The 25,354-nt window shown below is 39.6% G+C and overlaps 2 protein-coding genes across 2 annotated transcripts in view; both read right to left on the reverse strand.

The window, feature by feature from the left end:
- The window catches only part of LOC126485158 (GTP 3',8-cyclase-like), a 293,950-nt gene that overhangs the window by 103,277 nt on the left and 165,319 nt on the right, over window positions 1-25,354 (reverse strand). The gene's annotated exons all lie outside the window — the stretch shown is intronic.
- Window positions 1-25,354, reverse strand: part of LOC126485159 (cyclic pyranopterin monophosphate synthase-like) — a 74,157-nt gene that overhangs the window by 26,108 nt on the left and 22,695 nt on the right. The window lies entirely within an intron of this gene.

The following is a 25,354-nucleotide window of genomic DNA, read 5'->3' on the forward strand; positions in this document are numbered from 1 at the left end:
AAAAGCTACATTTCATAACAGACAGAAAGTTCAGCTGGTGCAGCAAACTAACATCAGGTGCCAGGTGCATACAGAGCTCGTATGATGTGTTCTCAGGAATACAGTAAAGAAATACAGTTGATGGGAAGTACACTTCCCACATCCTATGAAATGGTTAAATCAGGAACTTCTCTCAAAATATATCGAGCGAGGTGGCACAGTGGTGAGCTCACTGTACTCACATTCAGGGCAACTAACAGTTAAAGTCCATGCATTACTCTCCTGTGGCAACCTGTTCATCTCAGAGTAGCCCTTTCAACCTGAGACAATGTAGGTCGAATGAATGACGATACAGCTACAGTAGTTTGGTGCGTGTGGTAAACTTAGCAGTTAAGCTTTACCATGTAGTCATTGCTATGCGTTAGGCTCTCCATCCATATTTATACTAGAGAGCCTTTTTCACGTGCGTCGTCTGGTTTGAATTGATTGCTTATTTTTCTTTGATCTGATAAGTGCCGTTCTCTTTGTTATAGGTGTTTCCGTCACTCTAAGCTCAAAACGCTATATCATACTGTGCCGTGCATTGTTTGTCGCATTCTGATTATGCGTGTTTACGGCCTGTCGCCGCTCGCGGGATGGCTTGCTTTTGCGCACGCTACTGCCGCTTACAATTAAAAAAAAAAAAAAAAAAAGAGAGAGGAATCATCTCATCAGTGAAACAATGGCAAGAGACTGCTATTTGTTGTTACTTACACTGCTGGTTTCTTTGATAATGATCAACAAGAACCATATAATAGACTGCATATGATAGATGTTCCAAACGAACGTTTAGCAAAAAATTTTCTCCATTTGAAAATTTTTGCAGACGCCTCTTTAGTGCATTACATTCTGCACAGAAATTAGAGCCATCTTAGGTTTAAAAATCTAGTCAGTTGCCGTGCTTCATTTCTGACTATATCACTATTCAGCATAGGAATAATACGAATATAAGCATGACATGATATATATATTCTTCCGCGTTTGCTGTTGTCTCACTCTAGTTTCATAGTTTATTAGGAAGACAGGATTTAAATGAGATAGCAGGAAACATGTAGGAATACATGGCAAAATGTTTACATCCGAATTATTCTTATGGTGAAGAGAATACTGGATGTGATTCACAATTCATAAAAGTTGCTATTAACAACCATCTCTTGTCACAGGTAGGACAAAAATTCAGAACGTAGACTTGGCCATATTGACAAACATCCCAAACAGTCTTCCAGTCGGATTTTCATAGTACATTGAAAGGCTGCAACATTCGGAGATGAAGAATACGGAATTTGTATTTACTTCGTTGGATAAAGTATGGAAATACAGTGGTTGAACCTTGGGGCAGAGAAAAAAGCTCATCTTCCACCCCCACCCCTGTTTTTTTTTAGTTTGTTTACTGACGCATAGGTTTTGGCGCCAGTATTTATCTTTGTGCCTGCAAAGCATGCCTGTGTAGTGCTACATATATTCGACGGCAGAAGTTAGTTGTGGCGGCACCTACCAACATCTTTCAGAACTTCCGCTTACTTTGCACTTGATTCTAAGCCGCAGGCAGTGTTTTGGATTACAAAAACCGGAAAAAAGTGCAGCTTAGATTCAAGTAAACACAATATGTCTTTTGTGAATCTCGGGAAGCATACTTGCCAACCACTTAGTGGTTTTACAAAGCTTTTGGGAATATATATTACCATCTGTAGATGTACCTGGTATCTTGTGATAGTACACTGTACCAGATGCATAAAAATTGCTACAACAAACAGTTTTTGTTTATTGTCAGATCACTACTATCGTCACTTGTGTAGTTGGAAAAAAAAATTGCCTCATTTTCACAGAGGAAAATACCAGCTCACAAAAGGGCTCTAGGAGAAATACACTACCACTACAGTTTTTGTACTAAACCACAAAAATAAAATTACAAAAATAAATAAATAAACAAACTGATCACATGTCCAATATAACATCAAAAAATTTGACGTTGCAAAGGGATTAAAGCGTTAATGCTTAAAGACTGCCCAGGCATTGTTACTTTACAGTAAGAATGCTTGTCAGCATGGAAAGTTACCACACAATTGGCAAACGCTACAGCGACATCAAATGAACATTCCACAGCCTTTGCAGTAACAAAATGTTAAAAATCAGCACTACAGAGATTGCTCAGAGCCAACAACAACTGATGACTGCTAACTTCAAATTATAGCTGACAGGTAATACCTCGGGAACTTACTGTAACTGCACTGTGACTTTTTTTGCAGATAATGGGGAGAGCTGTGTTGACTCACACGGTACACAACCATCTCGACACATTCAGTGGGGTCTCTAGGTGTCCATTATGTACTACAGTACAAACCCCCGAGGAATGTAGTGCACAAAGAATCGTGGTGTACATGGAAACCGGTGGATGGCAAGCGACAATCTTTTTAAGGAGCACTAGTGAGAAAATTTAGAGAAATGGCTGTTGACGCTGACTGCAGAACAATCTACTGCGACTAATAGGCATATAGACAAGTCATTTTGCCCTCACTCTGTTTGTGGTGCAATAGGAAAGGAAATTACTAGTGGTGATACAGGGTGTCCTCCAGCGGAACTTGGATCAGTGGTATTGTATTCCTTTCACAATAAGTGAAGCATTTCTTTGATACCTGATGATCCTTGTAGAAGGGTGCGGAAATGGCCAGGTACCAATGCATGTCTCAAGTGTGAAGACCCACAGATTCAGCACATAGTTGAGTCAGTCTGGTTTTGGTCTGGTGTCACCTATGGATATCAAATTCCTCTAACAACTAGTAAGTATAATTTGAGAGCTGTGCAGTATCAGAACTGAATCCTCCAACCTACTGTCTTGCCAACATAATGTCAAAATTTCAGCAATGGGTCTCTCGACTAATAGTGCACTATGGCATAGGTCCTGTTCTTAGCATGCATTTATTGTAATTTCCTGCTTAATGCAAAGTCCTAAGCAATTGGAAAAAAGCACGGTAATTCCTGTATATAAGAAGAGTAAAAAAATGGACCCACAACATTACAATCCAATATCCTTAACAATGGTTTGCTGCAGAATTCTTGAATGTATTTTCACTTTGATTTCCATGAGACAGAAAAGCTTCTGTTCACAAATCAGCACAGATTTAGAAATCATCGTTCGTGTGAAACTCGACTTGCTCCTTTCTCACAAGATATCCTGCAAATCAGCGATGAAGGGAACAGGCAGATTCCACATTGCTGTTTCCAGAAAGTGTTTGCCACAGTGCGCCACTGCAGACTGTTGATGAAGGTCTGAAATTACAGATTAGGTTTCAAGATATGTGAATGGCTCGAGATGACTTCTTGTGTAGTAGAAGCCAGAATGTCGTCCTTGATGGTGAGTGTTCATCAGAGGCAGGGGTATTGGGGTTATTCTCAGGAGTGCCCCGGGGAGGTATGATAGGATCACTCTCATTCTCTATACAGGATGTTACAAAAAGGTACGGCCAAACTTTCAGGAAACATTCCTCACACACAAATAAAGAAAATACGTTATGTGGACATGTGTCCGGAAATGCTTAATTTCCATGTTAGAGCTCATTTTAGTTTCGTCAGTATGTACTGTACTTCCTCGATTCACCGCCAGTTGGCCCAATTGAAGGAAGGTAATGTTGACTTCGGTGCTTGTGTTGACATGCGACTCATTGCTCTACAGTAACAGCATCAAGCACATCAATACGTAGCATCAACAGGTTAGTGTTTGTCAGGAACGTGGTTTTGCAGTCAGTGCAATGTTTACAAATGCAGAGTTGGCAGATGCCCATTTGATGTATGGATTAGCACTGGGCAATAGCCATGGCGCGGTACGTTTGTATCGAGACAAATTTCCAGAACGAAGGTGTCCCGACAGGAAGACGTTCGAAGAAATTGATCGGCATCTTATGGAGCACGGAACACTCCAGCCTATGACTAAGCAACTGGGAAAGACCTAGAATGACGAGGACACCTGCAATGGACGAGGCAATTCTTCGTGCAGTTGACGATAACCCTAATGTCAGTGTCAGAGAAGTTACTGCTGTACAAGATAACATTGACCACGTCACTGTATGGAGAGTGCTACGGGAGAACCAGTTGTTTCCATACCATGTACAGCGTGTGCAGGCACTATCAGCAGCTGATTGGCCTCCACGGGTACACTTGTGCAAATGGTTCTCCAACATTGTGTCAATCCTCATTTCAGTGCAAATGTTCTCTTTATGGATGAGGTTTCATTCCAACGTGATCAAATTGTAAATTTTCACTGTCAACTTGAGTGGGCTGACGAGAATCTGCACGCAATTGTGCAATCACGTCATCGACACATATTTTCTGTGAACGTTTGGGCAGGCATTGTTGGTGATGTCTTGATTGGGCCCCATGTTCTTCCACCTACACTCTATGGAGCATGTTATCATGATTTCATACCTGTGCTGCTAGAACATGTGCCTTTACAAGTACAACACAACATGTGGTTCATGCACGATGGAGCTCCTGCAGATTTCAGTCGAAGTGTTCGTACGCTTCTCAACAACAGATTCAGTGACCGATGGATTGGTAGAGGGCGACCAATAGCATGACCTCCACACACTCCCAACCTCAACCCTCTTGACTTTCATTTATGGGGGCATTTGAATACTCTTGTCTACGCATCCCCGGTACCAAATGTAGAGACTCTTCATGCTCATATTGTGGACGGCTGTGATACAATACGCCATTCTCCAGGGCTGCATCAGCGCATCAGGGATTCCATGCGACGGAGGGTGGATGCATGTATCCTCACTAATGGAAGACATTTTGAACATTTCCTGTAACAAAGTGTTTGAAGTCATGCTGGTACATTCTGTTGCTGTGTGTTTCCATTCCATGATTAATGTGATTTGAAGAAAAGTAATAAAATAAGCTCTAACATGGAAAGTAAGCGTTTTCGGACACATGACCACATAACATATTTTCTTTCTTTGTGTGTGAGGAATGTTTCCTGAAAGTTTGGCTGTACCTTTTTGTAATATTCTGTTTAGACTGGTGGTCCAAAACATTATGACCTGCTTAATAGCTTGTTTGTCCATCTTTGGGACAAAATACATCACTGATTCTGCATATCAGGAATCAGACAGCTTGTTGTTAGGTTTGAGGAGGTATGAAACATTAGATGTCTACACACAGGTCTTGTAATTCACGTAAATAACATATCACTGATTTGCATACGTGGTAATGATGCTTGATAGCGATCCAGATGGGTTCTTTAGGTTTACATCAGGCAAATTTGGCCACCAAGACATCAACATGACGTCACTATAATGCTTTTCAAACCTCTGTAGCATGATTCTGGCTCTGAGACACAGACATTTACACTGCTGAAAGATTACATCGCTGTCGGGGAAGACATCAAGCATGAAGGGACATAGGTGATTCACAGCTGTCAGCATGTCTTCGATTACTACATGCAAGTGCAGGAGAATGTCTCCCAAGCATAATGCTGCTCCCACCAGCCAGCATCCGTGGTGTGCTGCACATTTGGAGCTGCCATTCACCTCAATGATGGTTTTTGTGGAGACACCTACCAACCTAGTGCAGCAAAAATGGGATTCACCCAAAGAGCCAACATTTCCATTGATTGATGGTTTAATCCGAATGGTCCTGTGCCCACTGCAATCACAACTGATGATGTTGTTGGGTAGACATGTGAACATGTAGGAGTGGTCTGCTGCGGAGCTCCGTGTTCCAGAATTTACAATGAACAGTGTGCTATGGAACACTTGTGCGTGCACCAGCATTGTGCTACAAATCACCATCTATCCACATTGCAGCCAGACATGCCTCCAAACCCCAAGTACTGTGAAGAGTCATGTATGTCTAACCATTTAGCACCTAGTGATAGATAGCTCATGAACATTTGACCAGCACTGCCGCTTTTGAGATGTGTGTCACAGGCTCAGCATAATAATAATCTGCCATTTATCAAAATCACTTATCTCAACTGATTTCCCCATTTGCAGCCCATATCTTCCCTAAAGTGAGCCCCCATCTGCGTCTGCTCTATTTACATATTTTTGTTACTGCATCACATGCCCCCAATGCCACCAGGCAGCATCCAACTCGCAGTGGGCAGTGGTCATAATGTTTTGGCTAATAAGTGTACATTAAGGATCTGACAGCCAACGTGGCCAGCACTATGAGGCTGTTTGCTGATGACGCTATTGTGTATGAGCAAATGTCGCCATTGAGTGACTATAGGAGGATATAAGATGACTTGGACAAAATTTGTGATTGGTGAGATGAATGGAAGCTTACTGTAAATATAAAAAAATGTAGGTTAATGCAGATGAGAAGGAAAAAAAAATCCCATGATGTTTGAATACAGCATCAGTACTATGCTGCTTGACAGTCATGTCAATTAAATACCTAGGCATAATGTTCCAAAGAAGTAAAACATGAAACAAGCAAAATTGGTTGTAGGGAAGGCAAATGGACAAATTGGTTTATTGCAAGAATTTTAGGAAAGTGTAGCTTATCTCTAAAGGACACAACACTAGTGTGACCCATTCTTTAGCATTGCTTGAGTGTTTGGAATCTGCACGACATTGGATTAAAGGAAGACATTGAACCAATTCAGAGATTTGTCACCAGTAAGTTTGACCAGCACATAAGTATTATAGAGATGCTTCATGAACTCAAATAGCAACCCCTGGAGGGAAGATGATATTCTTTTCACAAAACACTATTAAACTATTTAGGTACCTCGCACTTGAAGCTGACTTTAGGTCGATCCTACAGCGACCAATTTACAATTCATGTAAAGGCCACAAAGACAAGAGAAATTAGGGCTTGTACAGAGGTATATAGACTATCATTTTTCCTAGCACTATTTGTCAGTGGAACAGGGCAAGAAATTACTAAGGTGGCTTGTGGGGTATGTACGTAATTTTAATCAGCATGATAGATACATTTTTGTACATGTTTACTTTCAAGGAACTTTGTTGTGCTGTTCTTTTTTAATAAAAACAAATACAAAGCTCGTGTGGGGTATGTACGTAATTTTAATCAGCATGATGGATACATTTTTGTACATGTTTACTTTCAAGGAACTTTGTTGTGCTGTTCTTTTTTAATAAAAACAAATACGAAGCTCGTGCTTATTCACTCCATTCCTGGCTGATGAAAGTATCTATTGTAATTATCATCTTTCTCATGTTCCCAGTACCTCGGAAACTCTCTGTCAATTGCATTTCTTTTTATTTGGCATTTATGGTGTGGACATCTTGGAATTCACGAGCATCTATTCTGTTATCAGAAACATTACATTCTCTTCAGACCATTCTGCTGCTCAAAGATCTTGAGTTGAAGACAAAAGTTCACTGATGAAACACCAGAATTTAGCTCTTTCTCTCCTGCTCTCACCAATGCAGAGATGATGGAGACTTCGTTTGACAGTTCATCGAAGGACTGATAATGGGCAGAACACGAGTGAACACCTGTGAATGCTAACCAAATGCAACAGAATGGTGTCTGCTTGTGCTCAGCTACTGTTCAGAGCCACAGAGAATTCTTGTTCATTTGTGTCCGCTCCAGTGAAAAATGAGTTTCAGACCTGCAGTCCAGTCTTTTAAGTTTAGTAGGCAGATGGATCAGTCATGTTTTGGGCCAGTATGGTATACAGATGTCTGACACATATCATTTCTAATGAGGCTATTTGAGGGCTGTGCAATTTGATGACAGGATCCTCGAAACTACTGACCTGTCATATAGTCGACATTTGGATGATCATTGGTTGTGTTTCAAGATGACAATGCACAAGTACACCATGGGATATGAATGATGGAGGAAATCAAAGTCAAAATGAGGGCAGCTCAGTCTGTATTATTGTAAAATATTAGGAGAGAGAGAGTCACGGACATGATATGCGAGTTGAGATGGTAATCACAAAAAGAAATACTTTTTTGCTGTGGCAAGATCTTTTCACAAAATTCCAGTCTCCAACTTCATCCTCCAAATGCAAAAACATTTTAATTTTCATAGCACTCACCTTCATAGGGAAAAATGATCGTTATAATAAAACACAACAAATCAGAGATCACACAAAGCAATTTAAGTGTTACTTTTCCCCACACATTGTTCAAGAGTAGAACGGTAGAGAAACAGTATGAAAGTGGTTTGATAAATCCTCTGTCAGGCACTGATTTGTGAAATGCAGAGTAGTCATATAGATGCAGACATTTCATATCCCATAAGCACGGTGGTTGTGGTGGTCTAGTGGGTAGCGCACTAGACTCCAATCAGGAGGTCCTGGGCTCGATTCCCCATAAAACATAAAAGTGGGGATTTTTCCTTGTTCCAGTGACTGCAGGATCGCCCCAGGTGACACCAACCTGCTATCAGATGACTCCTGGGGATGTTTCCCAGGGGTAAAAGGAAGCTGGGGTGATAGGCCATAACCCTCTCCCTCCTAGTGCCACGGTGAACAAAGGCTGCACCCTACCTGCTGTCAGGACAACAGCCCAGTCACTGCCTGCCATCATAGACCTTACTTTAACTTTTATGTTGTATGCGTCTGAACAATTACTTTAACACAGAACAAATACAGAAATGAACAAGACCAGAATAATTAACATATTCTGTTGGATTTTCTGTTGCGGCTATATCATAAATTAAACAACAACAGAAAGACATCTTCAATCAATTTTCTAAAATTCATGACATAAAAGTATTGTATAAATCATTAAAACTCTACTGTACTCTATCGAAATTGTAATACTCCTGGGTAGACGCCAACGTTAGCATGCAGCTAGAGCCAGTGTTGACATGATTTTTAGGCTGTTGTCCACATCCAACTAGATGAATAGCAGACTGGTATGCACACCCCACATCAGTTACATGATCCTCAAACATTTTGAAAACATTCTCACGCTTTCACACACGATAATATTAGATACATACAGATACAGGGTACATACCTTTCACCCTGGTGTGGGTTGGAAGGTTGGGGGGGAGGGGGGAGGTGGCATGGAAAGGGCATCTGGCCACAATTTACCACTAATACTGCCAAATCCACATTAACATGCTGAGACTGTGATAGCAGGGGATAAAGACTAAGAAAAAGAAAAAGTAAAATGTATCAAAGTTGTGAGGTAAAAGTTTGTGCCCACTGCCAGAAGAAAATTCACTCCAGATTTAATGTTGCAACAGTGCATATGGAGTACATGAAATGATCACATTTACAGATCAATACTGCAAATGCTTCTCAGGTAGCATGTATCGACCCATGCCAAAACACACACATTAGTATGTGGTGTAGCCCTCACTGGTGACAATGCAGGCACTGACTATAGCATTCAGTCGATAGTACAGATGGCAAAAACTGTCCTGAGATAAATTATGTCACACATGCTCAATCTGTTCAGATAGTTATGTAAGAGTTGTTGGTTGACAAGTTGCACGAGTCACTTCTCATCCCATGTTCCCACATGTGCTCGGTTGGAGACAAACTCGTAGAACATGGTGGCCCGGGAAGTCACTGTTCATCTTTCTGAGAACACTGAGTTTCGTGGGCAGTGTGTGGGTCAACACTGTACTGTTGGAACAGTACATTACCTTCCAGTTGCAAGAATGCAAAAATAACAGGTGTAACATCATTCTGTATGTACCAAGTGCAGAAACACCACAGACGAATGAGAGTTGTAGTTTATCGCACCCCAGACCATAAGGCCTGGGGTGGGGCCACTGTATCTTGGACTAATGCACTCTACAAGAGAGTGCTCACCAGATTTATGTCATTTGCTGATACGACCATCACTTGTCTGCGAGCGGAATCTGCTTTCATCACTTACAACCATGGCGTGCCATGCCATCCTCAAAGAGATCCTCTGATGGCACCACTCGAACCATGCATGTCAGTGCTGAGGCACGATTGGAAGACGGGATAGATGTGTGCACGTCCGTAACGCAACTGGCAATAACTGCTTCGCAACAGTTTGTGTTGACACATCTGGGCCTCACAAGACCTTTTATCTGTGCTGTGGTAGCCGTACGATCTGCAACTGCTGCCCTTTCAGTACAACAATCCTAGTGAGCATCTGTGCTGTGTGGATGTCCAGAACCTCGACTATGTGTGTGAGAATGTTCACGTGACTACTGATACTAGCAATGTTGCATAACTGACGCAGCAGATCCAACTTGTGTGGCAATTCCCCCGAAAGGACCATCCTGCCACTCGGAAGCCCACAATTTTACCCCTTTTTAAACTCACTCGTTGGCTATAAGAATCACGAGTGTGCCTTCCTGGCATGGTTGCCTGCTTGCTTCACATGTCTGCATCACACTGGCTGTGAGCATTTCCTATTAAAGGGTAGACACATATAGCACTCTGATAGCTATGCCATTACACTATCTGTTGGCGGATGACACTGAAACCATTGCCAGTACATCTACTATTCCCAGGTGACATGTGTTGTCATCAGAACAAAATTGACATTGTGTTTCCAGGTGTACAATATAAGCTGTATCAGCAGAAACATGTGACTAAAAAGATGCTAGCCTTACATTATTCTTGCACATTATCATTATCTTTGATGTTAATATGACAAGAAACATGAAAAATGCAATATTGAAAGTGAAGTTCATGGGAGAGATCTATGAACCGTTCAAAGTAAAGACAGGAGTGAGGCATGAGGATGGCCATCACCCACTCTATTTAACTCAGTTTTGGAGAAAATAATCAGGACATGGGACAAAAGAGACAGATGGGTGAAGACTGAACTGTCGCCCTCCAAGTGCCGTGCCAAACAAAGACTGCACTCTACGTGTAGTCAGATCATGTCACACACCACACCATGACTTTCGAAATATATATGCACATGTAGATAAAATGTCTGGCCTTTGCTGATGATATAGCCATCATAACAAATAACAGAAAAGAAGACAAAAAAGCTCTACAAACTCTTTATCAAATCTCAATCAAAACGGGACTACAAATCTCAAATGAAAAAAACTTGTACATTGACACAATGTAAAGAGACAGACACCCACTGGTAACAAAGTATGGGAAGATATCACATGAAGAAAGTTTCCAGTGCATGGAAGAGATTACACAGAAAATAAGACTGAACTCAACATCCAATGAAAAAAGAATCACAAAACTACATAAGGTATTCAGACTTATATGGAACAATTATAACAAAAGAAGTTTTTCCATCAATGCCAAATTAAGACACTGTAGTACAGTAGTTACCACAGGCCTTGTACACCTCAGAACAACAGCCATGAAGGGAAGAACAAAAATCAAAGAGATGGAAAAACAGAAGGAAAGATCTACAGGCCAGTTCAGAGAGAGGGGATCTGGATAAACATATTGACAAAAGAACTGTACAAATACAAACAGAGGATTAAAAACAGCACCAGGTAAAGAAGGACAAGGTTCTAGAGACACATACAAATTATGCACAAAAACAGACTTACCAAGAATATTTTTTATATAGTTATGACTAATAAAGTGAAAACCAACTGGGTATAGGAAACCATGGAGGACCTCAAGAAACAAAACATCTCCACAGAAGACATCACAGACAGGAAAAAATACAGAGTAAAAAACTGGAAAACAGAAATTTCAGCAGATATTGAAAGAGAAGAAAATGGGGAAGAACGGTACAGAAGAGAGGAAGAGGAATCACAATGAATATATGAGAAGTTTTTGAAAGACAAATGAAATAGACAGAAAAAAAGCCTTGAAAATTGATGGTGCTCTCCTTAAGGGGGTATTAATTAACAATAATTCAATATAATAATAATAATAATAATAATAATAACAATAACAATAATAAGAAGAACTAAAAGAAAAATATAGACAAAGACTAACAGAAATACTGAAAACAGAATTGACAGCAAGAAACAAGACAAAAGCTATAAATACTTATGCCATACCAATATTGACCTACTCATTTGGAGTAGTGAAATGGAGTAACACAGACCTAGAAGCACTCAATACACTTACACGATCACAATGCCACAAATATAGAATACATCACATACATTCAGCAACAGAAAGATTCACATTAAGCAGAAAGAAAGCAGGAAGGGGATTTATCGACAGAAAAAAACTACATTATGGACAGGTAGACAATTTAAGAAATTTCTTTCTAGAATGAGCAGAAACTAGCAAAATACACAAAGCAATCACTCATATAAATACATCGGCTACACCACTGCAACTTCATAACCACTTCTACAACCCTTTAGATCACATAACATCAACAGATACGAAGAAAGTAAATTGGAAAAAGAAAACACTTCATGGCAAGCACCCGTATCATCTAACACAGCCACACATCGATCAAGACGCATCCAACACATGGCTAAGAAAAGGCAATATATACAGTGAGACAGAAGGATTCATGATTGCAATACAGGATCAAACAATAAACACCAGGTATTACAGCAAGCATATTATTAAAGATCCCAATACCACAACGGATAAATGCAGACTTTGTAAACAACAAATAGAAACAGTAGATCACATCACAAGCAGATGTACAATACTAGCAAATACAGAATACCCCAGAAGACATGACAATGTCGCAAAAATAATACATCAACAGCTTGCCTTACAACATAAACTTTTAAAACAACATGTTCCTACATACAAGTATACACCACAAAATGTACTGGAGAATGATGAATACAAATTATACTGGAACAGAACCATTATAACAGATAAAACAACGCCACATAACAAACCTGACATCATACTCACCAATAAAAAGAAGAAATTAACACAACTAATCGAAATATCCATACCCAATACAACAAATATACAAAAGAAAATAGGAGAAAAAATTGAAAAATACATCCAACTGGCTGAGGAAGTCAAAGACATGTGGCATCAGGATAAAGTTGACATTATACCAATTATACTATCAACTACAGGAGTCATACCACACAATATCCACCAGTACATCAATGCAATACAGCTACATCCAAACATATATATACAACTACAGAAATCAGTAATTATTGATACATGTTCAATTACCCGAAAGTTCCTAAATGCAATATAACACATACCATACAGTTGAAAGGAAGTGACGCTTTATCAAGGTCCACGTCACTTTCCATTTTTAACCAGACTTAACGTCTGAGGAAGTAAAGAATAACAATAATAATAATGACACTGTCTCTGTCTCAAGAAATTGATCTTCGAAGATCAGCTGAAGTTATCTCCCATGTCTTACTCTGCCTCTGTCCATGTGAATAACAGTAAAATTTAGGCTTATTTGGGAAAACAGCATCAAAGAAATTGTTTATTACAAATGGAACAACAGTATTATAGATTGCACATGACAAAGATTTATTGTCACAAATTGATGTTATCACCACTCTTGATAAATCCTGTTAATACAGTACAATAAAAATAACAACACCCGATAAATCTCTGTACACACGCCACATTACCACAAGTGAAAACTACATGGAGTGGAAACAGGGAGATACTACGATGCAAAATTGTTTCCATCTTATGACCTTTTTGTTGTTGCTGTGGTAGTCTGAAGATTGGATTGCTGCAGCTCTCAATACTAATCTATCCTGTGCAAGCCTCATCACCTCCACCTCTACATATCTATTACAACACCCACCCGTTTAAACCTGCTAGTTGTCGTGAAGTCTTGATCTATTTCTACAGTTTTTATACCCCTTCCCTTCCAACACACACACACACACACACACACACACACACACACACACACACACACTAGCCACCAAGGAAGAGCCTACAGCTTTGATTCAACCCCCTCCCCCCCCCCCCCCCCCCCCCCCCCGGTCGTACCCTCATACCTCCCTAACTATGCTTTGTTCGATACTCCATCTTCCACAATCGCAACGAATTCCTCCATCCTCCATGAGATATATACATCCTAAGCACCAATCCTGTAAAACTGTTGTCAACCTTTCTGCCACAACTCTTAGCCCTGCAGACGTCTTGGTACTTTCTAAAGGCCTCACCGTTAGCCCAAAACCTAAATTCAAGTGTGCTGGACTTGTAAAGGACCTTCTTTCCTTACCTAATCTCTGCAGCTGAAATTTCTTCAATGTGCGTTACGGAGGTATGAGGGTATGACTGGAAGAGGCGGGGGGGGGGGGGGGGGGGGGTTGAATCAAAGCTGTAGGCTCTTCCTTGGTGGCTAGTGTGTGTGTGTTGGAAGGGAAGGGGTATAAAAACTGTTGAAATAGATCAAGACTATGCTCCAGACTGAATGCGGAAAGGCATAATCAGTCTTAAATGATGATGATGATGCATCCCACTAATAACAGCCAACAAAAACCTCACATAGAACCTTGCTTAAAACAGTTCCAGCCTCCCTCCCACCCTGAACCTCCCATTCCAGCCAGTCATCTCTTGGTTATCTTTCAGGAATTCATCACTTCTAACCCGGCCTTACTTTCCTTTCCTAAATCCTCCCTAGTGAGACCAACATCACTCCTATCTAACACACAGCTACCCATATCCTTAAAATCAATCCGTGCCTTATCATCTTTCCTACAGATAAAAGCTTCATCACAGTGTTCATGAATCATAGTGACTATGTGGCTGAGAGTCTTCACCAACTTTCTAACACCTCTGCATACAAACCTTACAACCATGATCACATCCGTGAATTCCAACAAGACTCCAGCAGCTCTCCAAGACCTTAAGTCCATCCCATAACCTGACTCCTGGATCTATCTCCCTCCTCACACCACTCCTTCCTTTTTACCTATTCGCCAACCCAACTACACAGGTCTCTCCACTTGCCCAACTGTGGCTGGGTACAATCCTCCCACTGAACATCACATGCAAACCATTGTCTGTAACCTCCCATCCTACAGTGAAGACAATGCTTACTTCCTTCACCGCCTTTCTGCAGTTCCTGTTTTGCTACCACATGACTCCTTACTGGTTACTATGGATGCAACATCATTTTACAACATCCCCCATGCCCATGGCCTCACTTTCCAAACATCCTCCTGATACCAAACCCACCACCTCTTTCCAAATCCCCTTCCCCAAACACATCCTGACTCACAATTATTTCACTTTCAAAGACCAAGTCACAGGGTGAAATGCCTAAAGCTCGCACCACAAGTATGAAGTGCTATTGATTTGCGGCTTTGACTGAATGGATTGGTAGACAGGGACTCATTACTGTTACCCAATCAACAGATTGTAAAAATCCTTTCTTGCGCAGATGTACACTTTTTAAATGAAACTGTGCTTACTGACATTAACAAACTAAAAATATGGTAAATCAGAATGTCAGTGGGGTTTGTTGCAGGATTCTAGTACAGGTTGTCAATGAGATACAGTATTTTTAAAAGTTTCCACACCAATACTAGTTTGTGCCACTCAATCTGGGTAGTTGCTAGGTATGATGTTGTTTGCTTACAGTGTGTTTGTGTGTGTGTGTGGGTAGTTGCTAGGTATGATGTTGTTTGCTTACAGTGTGTTTGTGTGTGTGGGTAGTTGCTAGGCAACCTCTTCAACCAGTTATGTGGAAGTCATAGCCTAACTCTTAGCAACATAACAGATGAAACAAGTAGTTGATCCACATGTTACCTCTTGCACAATCGCATGTGGAAATGGCATTAATCGGGCAAGTGTCCTATGCATTCTCCATTGATATAGGTGTATCCCTTTCTATAAAGAGCTGCATGGAATTGATCAAGAGAATTGTGTTAACTTCCATACATGGGAATTAAGACAGGATACTCCAGCTGTATCATGTATCTTGTTTAGCGGTGAAGGAAATTTTAACAATCGTGGCCTGGTAAAGTGCTGAAATAAGCACAATTGGTCTGTTAACAATTGTCTTTGGCTGTGGCAGGTGGAATCTCAGCATCCTTGGAGTGTAAACGTGTGGTGTGAGGCAGTGAACCATCAGCTCATAGGCCCGTTTTTCTTAGAAAGAACACTGAATGCGCACAAGTATCACAGCCTCCTAACAAATCATCTTCCACGGATGCTAGAAGAGATTCCTCTGCAGACTAGGAGCAACTTGTGGTACCAATACGATGGCTGTACAACTCACAGTGCACGAAGTACAACATGGCTTCACAAACTGTTTACAAATCATTAGATTGGATGCAGAGGACCTGTATCTCGGTTGATCCATTCGCCAAATTTCATGCCTGGAGACTTTTTTTCTATGGGGAAAGCTGAAAGACTGTCTACAAGGGCATACCAACTACATCTGATGATATGCAATGATGTATTACTGCAGCCTGTCAGATTGTCCCTGCTGAAATACTGGTATGTGTGCAGCAGTCTTTCCATACCAGAATGGGAGCATATACTGGTGCTGCCAGTGGTCATTTTGAACACAGCCTGTGATGATCAATTGTCTCATTACTGGTCACAATCCACATAACTAGTGTATGGACTTGGACTGTTCTTTGGTGTGTGCTACCGCAGCTAATGTACAAGTGTTGGTGTGGGAACTTTACAGCTAATGTACAAGTGTTGGCGTGGGACCTTTTCAAAATATGATATCTCATGAATGGCTCACACTAGACTCCTGCAACAAACACCGCTGATAGACTAATTTACCCTACTTTTAGTTAATACCGATAGGCATAGTTTCATTTCAAAAAGTTTATGTTTGCACAAAAAATGCACTTTCTAATATCACTACAACCTGTTGGTTGGTTACTAGCATAAGCCCCCAACTACCAATCCATTCTGTGAAAACCACACATCAATAGCACTTTCCATTTCTGCAATGTTTGTGGTGCAGGTTTTAAGTGATTATCCCTGTATAAACAAATCTGTAGTACTGCCATGGGTACTCGCATGGTGCCATCCTATACCAGCTTTTATATTGGCCATCAGGAGAAGTCCTTCCTATCCTGTCAACACCTAAAACCCATTGTCTGATTCAGAGTAATTGAGACATTTTCATGATCTGGACTCATGGTATAGACTGCTTCTTCCATAACCTAAAAACCTACTCCCAAATCATCTTAACCTGATTATTCTCAACTCAATGCGCCATATCACTAGACATCGATATCCATAAATACATGTCAAGTGGACCAACCACCAACAGTACCTCCCTCCACTTTGACAGCCGTCACCCATTCCATGTCAAAAAGGCTCTTCCATGCAGCCTTGTCACACGTGGACTCACTATCCCCAGTGGAAAGCAGGAGTTGTCTAAATATGGCAATAGCACTACCAGAGCCACAGTATCCTATCCGTCTCATTCATAAATAGATCTCCCGTGCCATCTCCTCATTTCACACCTGTAACCCTGCTAACCAGACAATGGTCAGCACTCATCTAATCACCCAGGCCTTGAAAAGCTCAACCACATCCTTCACTGGAGCTTTGGCTATCTCAGATGGGGTATACTGTACTCAAGATACTACCCTATTCCTGCAAAGTAATGTTCCACTGCCCACACAATCTAGAGAACATCCTTGTCCACCCCTAATCCTGTGAGTGACCCAGGTGCAAGACCTGTCCCACAGATCCACCCACCACCTCCTACAGCAGTCCAGTCGCAGGAATCTCCCACCATATAAAAGGCACGATCATGTGCAAAAGCAACCTGTTAAAAATCAGCTATGCTGCAATTACCATACAATTTTCCATGTAGGGATGACAAGTAACCAACTGTTCACTCGCAGTAATGTCCAGCACCAAACTGTGGCAAACCACAGACTTGACATTGCAGTTGCCAAGAGGCTGTACACCACTTCAACAACTGCTTCACTAGACATACCATTTGGATATTCCCTTCCAGTGCAAGTTTCTCTGACCTACGCAGGTGGAAATTGTCTCTCCAGCACATCTAGTGCCATCCACCTGACCTAAACCTCTGCTAATTTGTTTCCCACTGTATCACTTCACCTTTTCCCTTCTCTCTTCTGTACCCACCAATCTTTTCCCATTCAGACAATGTACTGTCTTCTCCAATCACTCTGCCCCCCCCTCCCCCCCCCCCCAACCCCCCCACCCCACCCCGTGCAGCTACTGCGGGTGTGTACATTTGGGTGTTTGTGTGGTTTCCAAACTAAACCATGTGCATTTTAGATATGTTAGATCCATATACTTTACCTGAAACTAATTCTCTGAGGTACTGAGACTACTGCTTCCTGGCTCTATTTTCAGCTAACACAGAAGTATTGTCTACAAACAAAAGTGTATGGGACAGGATATTTACCAGTGAATCATTCACACGGGACACCAAAAAGACTGTTGTGTGGCATGTAGACAACCCCCGAGATGGTCCACCAAGGCAGTGTGACTGCAGGAGCATACAGCAAAAACTCTACACAAAAGATGGTCCAGCACTTCTCAGAGCTTACAGTCAAAAATTATCAGGCAAGGTGTCCATATTATGCAAATTAACGTAGGATTAACAAGTGACAAATGCAGTTACCAAAGCAAATTAGATGATGAGCATGCCATCAGTATTATAGCTCTATAGGAAATGCATTTAGGTGATAATTCAGAAGCTACATGCAAGATTACGCAATATAAAGCAATATCAATACTCCTCTCAATTGTTAGGTGCTACCACAATAAATGAAAAAAGAAACAGCTCTTGGATTATGCTGGCTTAAGCTGTCAGAAAATTAGTGATGTAGAAGTAATTAGAATAAAACTCAAAGGCCTGGTTATTACATCAGTCCACAAATCACCTAACGGAAAGAGTCTGACACTAGTCTTACACACAGCAACTAGACAGCACGTATATGTTTAAGATTTTAATTCCAAAACACAACCCGGAGATACATAAATAGAGACAAACATAGAGAACCATTGTTCGAATGGATCAACACACAAGAAATTATCTAAGTTTGATGCCAAGGAATTTAAAACGTTTTGGGCAGGCAGATGGAAACTGATACAAAACCTTACCCATCCATCTTTTCCACTGATGAGAACAAATTACCACTGAATCACTCAATAGTGGGTACTGAAACATTTTTCAAGGAGTGTACATTGGCTCACAAAAGTTATCATTGGTGCTGAAATATCAGTTACAAAATACATTGATAAACCCACATGGAAATTTGAAAAAGCTAACTCGATACAATACACCCAGGAAGTGGCGTCGAGTATGCAAGCAGTAGTAAATCGTGCCGTAGAAAATCGTATTACATTTAGTTTAAAGTGCATAGTCTGCCAAAACAGTATTCATAGCGGTATTTGTTTGTGCTCTTTTTCACATATATGGATCCATCTATCGTGTATGAACAACAGAAAAGTGATAAATCCGAATTGTGTATGTGGCTTTGTTAAGTGCAGTGGTCGAAAAAGTGCAGTCAAGATGTATAATGCTGGTACTGAAGAACTCATCTCTGATGTGCTGAAAGAAGAACTTGCAATAGCTAAAAAATATATGAATGACATCGAATCGTTAATTAATTCTTTGAATGTCGATTTTAATCCTTTTGTGAAAAATGTACAAAGTGAAAACTACAACACTCTCAAAGAAACCGTTACTGAAATTCAAAGTGCTCCAATATCTGCTATAGTTACGAAAAACTCGTTTGCGCCCATTGCACAAGAGAAACACCGACAAATGAAATTATTGAGAGAAGACGAGACAAAACCAAAAGTTTATATCTTTGCAGACAGCCATGGATGAGATTTAGCCACTATTCTTACGAATATGCAATCTAAATTTTCCGTTACTGCCACAGTAAAACCCGGGGCTCCTTTCCAGCAAATAATTAAAGATTTAAGCCCTCAACCAAACGATGTTTGTGTAATTATTGCTGGAGCTAACGATGTTTATAAAAATGAGTCGAAAAATGCAATCACAGCATTGCGAAATGCACTGGAAAGAATCTCGCCAAGAAAAACAATCATCGTTAGCATCCCATATAGACATGACCTAATAAACAGTTCATGTGTAAATAATGAAATCAAATTCACAAACAGAATGTTTCAAAAGGTATGCAAAGCATTCAAGGACGTGAAGTTTTTGGACAGTAATTCCGAAGAGAGAAACCATTTTACTCGGCATGGAATGCACAGGAACTGGCTAGGAAAACGTGTACTCGCTAAAGCATTATTAGCAGAAACATTCAAACTATTTGAAAACACCACTCCTCCAATCATTCTAAAAGCACCTGTGTCCATTGAAACTGTACCATTGGAAGAAACACATACAGTGTCGTCAAAATACTCCTTCAAACCTAATGGAACAGCTGAAGGGAAGACTTCATATGCAGCAGCACCTGTATGTGAATCAACACCAACCCCCACAGGATCAAGTGTATAAGCCGACAGTGTAGAAACCTCACCAACAGGAGATCCACCCTCTATGGCAAAAAGGATCACAGTAGTGACTGCAGCTGCTCCACATAGGATGTGCCTGAGATCAAGAAAGTCCTCAGCTGCAAATGGGGATTTTTTATGGTACTGGGGCAGAAGGGGGAAGGTTCCAATCAGAATGTAAGTAATGTAGTTAATAACAACAAATGTGGGTGTTACCAGCACAACAGCTCCCTCTTCCCTGCAGAAAACTGTTCCTGTAATACTGGTATGTCAAAAGTAATAAAACTCAGTCCTAGCAATGGTAACACCACAACTAATCATGTAATTAAAAATGAGCTCAAAATTTTTCACCAAAATATTCAAAGCCTGCTCTGTAAGTTAGACCAATTTATTGTAAATATTGATGAACCAACAGGCGCAAATTGTGCTCATATTTTCTGTCTGACAGAACACCATATCACTTTTGGCATTGAAATGCTCAATATACCAAATTATGGTTTAGCTACCTCATTTTGTAGAAAGCATATGTGCAAAGGTGGGGCAGTTATTTATGTGAAAAACAGCCTGTCCTTTGATACAATAAATGTAGAGAAATATTGTGTAGAGAAAGACTTTGAGGCATGTGTCACAGAAATAGTAGAAGGTAACAAGAAACTGGTAATCGTAGCAGTATACAGGGCTCCATCTGGTAATTTTAAAGTATTCATGAAACAATTAGATTCTGTGCTATTGTATCTCACAAGAAAAAATAGGGACATTATAGTGACTGGAGATTTTAATATAGATTTCCTAGGAAGCTCATCTTCTAAGACAGAGTTTGCAAACTTAATGCATACCTACAACCTTGTCTCCACTGTCAGTTTTCCCACAAGAACTACTGCCACTTCCAGCACTCTAATAGACAATATCTTTGTAGATATGAGTAAAACTAATCACATCAAAGTTGAAAAAGTCATAAATGGACTCTCTGATCATGATGGGCAAATACTCACAATTGACAACTTTAATACAAATCAGAACAAAGCTAGTGCACAGTGGAAAACCATTAGAAACATGAATGAGGAAAATATCCAAAAATTCAAATTATGCATTCGGGAGACTGACTGGAGGTATGTTTATCTTGCAAATGATGTTAATACAAAATATAATTTATTTACTGATGAATTATCAGATATATTTGAAAATGTCTTTCCAAAAAAGGTCTGTAGACTACAGAACAGGCAATCAAGCAAAAAACCATGGCTGACCAAGGGCATAAAAATATCATGCCAGAGAAAAAGGGAACTGTATATAATATCTAGACAATCCAATAATCCCCTGCAGATGAAATATTATAGGACATACTGCAAAATCTTAACTAAAGTCATTAAAAAATCTAAAAGTATGTGCATGCAATCTAAAATTAACTGTTCAAACAATAAAATCAGAACGATTTGGAATGTAATAAAGAGGGAAACAGGTACTTCACCATCTGACAATGAAAAATCTGCTGTTCTAAAAATTAACGATTTGGAAATAACTGATAGTAAACAGATAGCAGACACATTTAACAACCACTTTCTAAGTGTCACCTCTCAAATAGGTTCAGTGGTGACCTAAGAGAAGCTTTAGATATTCTGAAACTTAACCTCCCACAATGTTTTAATGATATAAATGTAACACCCATAACTGTTAATGAAATAAAAAAAATAATTCACTCATTGAAAAGTAAAGGATCTTCAGGTATAGATAACATCTCTAATAAACTGTTGAAAGCCTGCAGTAATGATGTAAGTGTAGTACTTGCTCACATTTGCAACATGTCTCTTTATGAGGGAGTTGTTCCAGAGAGAATGAAATATGCCACTGTGAGACCTCTTTTCAAGTCTGGCGATGCTACAGATGTAAAAAATTATCGTCCTGTCTCTCTCTTAACAACATTCTCAAAGGTTCTTGAAAAGGCAGTGTATAACAGGATTGTGGCACATCTTGATAAACTTAATATTATTAACCACAGACAGTTTGGTTTTCAAAAAGGGGTTTCCACAGAGTGTGCCATATATTCACTCACAAATGATGTCTTGGAGCCTATTAATAGTAAGAAGTCACCAGTTAGTGTCTTCTGTGATATTTCCAAGGCCTTTGATTGTGTAAACCACAAGATACTCTTGGAGAAGGTCTATCATTACGGAATCAAAGGGCCTATAGGTAACTGGCTAAAATCATATCTTCAAGACAGGAAACAAAAGGTGGTTCTACATGGCTGCAACAAAGGATCTCCTAATCTAGTGGATTCTGAATGGGGCAAAATTCAGCATGGAGTTCCCCAGGGATCTGTCCTTGGACCCTTGCTGTTTTTAATATATGTTAATGATTTACCCCTGTCCATTAGTAAAAATTGTGAATTCACAATGTTTGCTGATGATACAAGCATTGTCGTTGATGGTCAGTCTACTGCTGATATGGAGACTGATGTTAATGATATACTCAGAGAAGTTACAGCTTGGTTTTCAATTAATTCTCTTTCAGTTAATATTAAAAAAACTAATTTTATACAGTTCCACACAAAAATAAAACTCTAGAAAGTATAGTAATTGCTCATGACAACCAGGAACTAGAACAGGTGCAATCCACTAAATTCCTGGGGGTTCACATTGACAGTAGGCTCAACTGGGAACAGCATGTGTCCCTTACTCTAAAAAGGCTTTCATCAGCAACTTTTGCTCTAAGAATAATTACTCATTTTGGGGACATCAACATTTTAAAATCGTCTTACTTTGGGTACTTTCACTCATTAATGAGTTACGGAATAATATTCTGGGGTAATTCACCAGCCTCAAAAAAAATCTTAAATGCTCAGAAGAGAGCAGTCAGAATCATGTGTGGGGTTCCTCCACGAACCTCATGTAGAAAACTTTTTATACAGTTAGGTATTCTGACCACAACATGTCAGTACATATACTCTCTGATGAATGTAGTTAATAAAGACTATGCTCAGTATGAAACAAATTGTTCATACTATAACTACAATACTAGAGGTAAAGATGATCTACATGTTGAACTAAAAAATTTAACACTTGTACAGAAGGGAGTAAAGTATGCGGCTATAAAGACTTTTAATGCATTGCCTAATTATATTAAATGTACAATAGAAAATGAAACGCTGTTCAAAGGTATGTTAAAAAAATACCTGCTCGACCATCCACTGTACTCGTTAGATGAATTCTTTTCCAGAAGTAATGCCCTCCCTTAATAATAGATGTATTTAGTCTCTTAGTTATTAGATGGATGATACAATATTATGTTAATGTTATAGTGTTAATGTTATAGTTATAATGTTATGTTGAGAATTGCTATACTAGTTTAATGACAGCTTGTAATATCTATATCATTGAATTATATTACTATTCTGTAGCATTAATTGTATTTGTACAATTGTATTGACACGTTCCACATCCAGGCGAATCACTCGCATGTACGGATCTATGGAATACGCATATCAAATAAAAAATAAAAACAACCCGCACTGGACACCTCAAAAGGCAGAACATTGGGAATTATTGTAGATGTAGCTAAATGGAATATCTGAAGGGAGGTAACAAAATAATGTGTACTAGGATGGGACAAACCTGCCCAAGTCCTCTACAAAGGATACCAAGGGTCTAAATAATGTTTTGATAACATTTTGTATTTAAAAATATTTGTGTGTATAAATTGTTCATGTTGATGTAAATTTGACAATTTAAGAAATGGTCATGCTTAGGAACAATGTAAGAAATAGGTGTTATGTAAAAGCCAGTGTGCTTTTGTTTGAAACGAAAATAGCTGTGGGGAGTGGAAAAGGTGCGAAAGGCGAATTGGCGTGCTACCTTGAGCAAGTGTGGGAAGTAAGTCACACAGTCTGTAGGCAGCAGTGATTGAGGTAACTCCTTTGTGGAGCAGAAGCTTTGCCTGCAAATTTTCATAAAAATGCCTTGGTTGAAGACTGCAAACAGCTTACAGCATAGCTGCGAGTTGTTGAGCTACTGTATGTAAAACTGAATGAAGCCAAGAAGAGAAATTGAGCCCATACAGCAAGAAACTTGCAGGCCATAGTGTGGGTAGTGTAGCCGTCATAACTGTTCGCCAAACCCAAGCCTATAGCCACCAGATAAGATTTTTTTCTATTTTTACCTTTGTACAGCATGAACCATTAATTTAAACTGTGATTTAATAATCATTCTTGAAATTTACGGAAACTGGCTCACCCTGTCATTTCATCCTAATCATACATCTGTATAGGGTTCCTTCCTGGTGTTTGATTGATCCGAGTGTCCTGTTTTACAGACTTATGAAGTGCCAAGTTAATATAAAGAGGAACCATTTAAATTGCTTTAGTGTAAATAATAAAAATGTTTTCTTAACTATTGCAAAGTGTTAAAGTTTGCTTACATAAAATTCAATCAGAGTGAAGTGCCAAGAGGGGACTGATGACCATAGATGTTAAGTCCCATAGTGCTCAGAGCCATTTTGAAGTGCCAAGTTAATATAAAGAGGCACCATTTAAATTGCTTTAGTGTAAATAATAAAAATGTTTTCTTAACTATTGCAAAGTGTTATAGTTTGCTTACATAAAATTCAATCAGAGTGAAGCCAAGTTACTAGAACCTGTTAGATGGCTATACAGAATTAGTTCAAAGAATAATAGCTTTTGAAAGTAAATTCCACCAAGAAAGAGGTTTTCTTTAAGTGAAATGTTCAGTTAAAAAGTGTGTGCTTTAGTGTCTAAGTATTTAAGTTTCTTGATTATGGAAAGTGCTTTTCTAAAGGTTGTTCCCCCCATCCCCGGCTAATTTTTTTTACCTTCCTTGAAGTTATCTACTGGGCTTTTTCTTTTTTTAAATCATAATGTATAAAGATGTAGCCCAAAATTGTTTAAGTGGGGTAATTTATTCGAAGAGCCAAACTAAACAGTAGCAAGAAAGTAGGCAAAATTCACATTTCTGCTTCTCCAATACTTCACTATTTCATTGCCAGGATAGGTTGGTGACCATTAAGTACATGTTTTAAACCACTAAATGAACTTGGAAATGAGTTGTCCTAGCTTCAGTATATTATTATTCATAC

The sequence above is a fragment of the Schistocerca serialis genome, chromosome 6, assembly GCF_023864345.2.
Source record: "Schistocerca serialis cubense isolate TAMUIC-IGC-003099 chromosome 6, iqSchSeri2.2, whole genome shotgun sequence".
Lineage (NCBI taxonomy): Eukaryota > Metazoa > Arthropoda > Insecta > Orthoptera > Acrididae > Schistocerca > Schistocerca serialis.